Source organism: Anneissia japonica, unplaced genomic scaffold (assembly GCF_011630105.1).
Source record: "Anneissia japonica isolate Jap-2015-1 unplaced genomic scaffold, ASM1163010v1 scaffold21_len1647178_cov195, whole genome shotgun sequence".
In the NCBI taxonomy this organism is placed as follows: Eukaryota; Metazoa; Echinodermata; class Crinoidea; order Comatulida; family Comatulidae; genus Anneissia; species Anneissia japonica.
The window spans coordinates 495,283-498,011 of NW_022750455.1; the positions used below are offsets into that span (position 1 = coordinate 495,283).

The 2,729-nt window shown below is 37.9% G+C and overlaps 1 long non-coding RNA gene across 1 annotated transcript in view; it reads left to right on the plus strand.

The window, feature by feature from the left end:
- The first annotated feature begins 319 nt into the window (after positions 1 to 319).
- The window catches only part of LOC117121403, a 9,529-nt gene continuing 7,119 nt past the window's right edge, over positions 320 to 2,729 (plus strand). The window contains exon 1 of the long non-coding RNA XR_004447545.1: positions 320 to 589. This is a non-coding gene — a long non-coding RNA (uncharacterized LOC117121403). The remainder of the gene's footprint in view (positions 590 to 2,729) is intronic.

Below are 2,729 nucleotides of genomic sequence, written 5' to 3' on the forward strand. Positions count from 1 at the left end.
TTCCTCCCCCGGGAAAATTTTGATTTCTAGATGGCGGGAAATGACCTTTCTCGACTTTTGAGCTAGGTGTCTAATTACTTTGTTCTTCAAAATTCAAGGTTTTTCCCCTCATGAAAACGGTAAGGTAAACTTTCTCAGCAGTCATACAAAAATCTTCAGACATTATATATTTTTCGCCAAAAAGTGGGGGGCCCGGGCCCCCCGGCCCTCCCGCTTCCGCCGGCCATGTGGTCAAGAAGTGAAAAGCCAAGATCAGATTTATAAAGCACACCTACCTGTCTCTTATACACATCTAGATGTGTATAAGAGACAGAATTTATATAGCGCCAATTTCAACTATACCGAAGTAAAAATCAAAGGCGCTTAACATTTAGATGGTAAAAAGGTGCGTCTTAAGTTTTGTCTTAAAAATAGCAACTGACGGTGATTGGATAATATGTTTGGGCAATGAGTTCCAAAGGGATGCTGCTGAAAATGAATATGATCTAGAACCAAAGGTTTTGGTGTTAATCCTAGGAACAACTAAAAGATTTTTATCAGAAGAACGGAGACAAGTAGGTGGGGCATACGCATGAATGAGTTCAACAAGGTAAGTGGGTTGTTTGTAAAATAGTGCTTTGAACGTTAATAGCAGGATTTTGTATTTGATATATTATGTGCTTGATTTCATTTATCTATTTTTATTTACTTTATTATTATTATTATTATTATTATTGTTATTATTATTATTATATTTTTCTCCCTTTTAGTTAAGATTTTAAACTTTAGAATAATATTTTAATTGCATTTGGATTTTTCATTACTATTATCTCTTTTTTTATGAATTTTATCTTTACTTGTAACATGTGTTCTGTTGTATGGTCGAACCTCTCCTGCGTGAGAGTGTTCATCTGCTTTGAAAGAGAGAGCCAATAAATTATTAATTTAAGCGTTATATGGGCGACACTACTGCAGGTTCATGAATAATTAAGTACCGGTAGCAATTTAATTTAATATTCATTCAACCAGAGTAGAGTAGAGCCCTGTGGAGCAGGAGTCTATATATTAATTCTTAGGGTACCGCTATTGCATTATGGGCATCGCTACTGCATTATGGGCACCACTACTGCGGGTGTTGTTATATTTTATATATTAATCCTTAGATGGGCACCGCTATTGCATTATGGGCACCACTACTGCAGGTGTTGTTATATTTTATATATTAATCCCTAGATGGGCACCGATACTGCATTATGGGCACCAGTACTGCAGGTGTTGTTATATTTTATATATATAAACCTTAGATGGGCACCGCTACTGTATTATGGGCATCGCTACTGCATTATGGGCACCGCTACTGCATTATGGGTATCGCTATTGCATTATGGGCACCACTACTGCAGGTGTTGTTATATTTATATATTAATCCTTAGATGGGCACCGCTACTGCATTATGGGCACCACTATTGCAGTTGTTGTTATATTTTATACGGTATTAATCCTTAGATGGCCACCACTACTGAATTATGGGCACCACTACTGCATTATGGGCATCGCTGTTGCATTATGGGCACCACTACTGCAGGTGTTGTTATATTTTATATATTAATCCTCAGATGGGCACTGCTATTGCATTATGGGCACCACTACTGCAGGTGTCGTTATATTTTATATATTAATCCTTAGATGGACACCGCTATTGCATTATGGGCACCACTACTGCAGGTGTCGTTATATTTTATATATTAATCCTTAGATGGACACCGCTACTACATTATGGGCACTACTACTGCAGGTGTCGTTATATTATATATATTAATCCTTAGATGGGCATCGCTACTGCATTACGGTCACCATTACTGCAGGGTGATGTTATATTTTATACATTAATCCTTAGATGGACACCGCTATTGCATTATGGGCACCGCTACTGAATTATGGGCACCACTACTGCAGGTGTCGTTATATTATATATATTAATCCTTAGATGGGCATCGCTACTGCATTACGGTCACCACTACTGCAGGGTGATGTTATATTTTATATATTGATCCTTAGATGGACACCGCTATTGCATTATGGGCACTGCTACTGCAGGTGTTGTTATATTTTATATAGGCCTATAGATCCTTAAATTTATTTATATATTATTTTTATTAATTCTTTCTTTATATTGTAGGCATCTTCAGTACTATCACACTGATTTTGAAAGTAGTACAGTTTAAACATAACAAAAATATATACAATATAAAGAATTGTTTAACAAAAAATGAAAAGAACATAGGCACCGCTATTGCAGTATGAGCACCACTACTGCAGGTGTTGTTATTTTATATATTAATCCTTAGATGGGCACCGCTACTGCATTATGGGCACCACTACTGCAGGTGTTGTTTTATATATTAATCGGATTATCCTTTGATGGGCACTGTAACTGCATAATGCCTAGTGGCCAGACCTACATCACCATATAATTTATAATATAATTCTTACCTAGACTAGGCCTAGCCTATGCCCTACAGTAGAGAAGGCTTATACCTTAGGATTTGGACTAGCCTTCATCCAGTGGTAGCCTAGCATTGACATGGCATGGCATGGGCCTTACAAGGTACAGAACATACAAAGAATACTAGGCCTATAGGCTATGCCTATATTTCACTTTGTTACTTAACAGTGGCGGCGCCAGCGGGGAGGGGGTTTGATCCCCCCATCGGTTTGGTCAAGGCCCCCTATCGATTTGATCAAGCCCC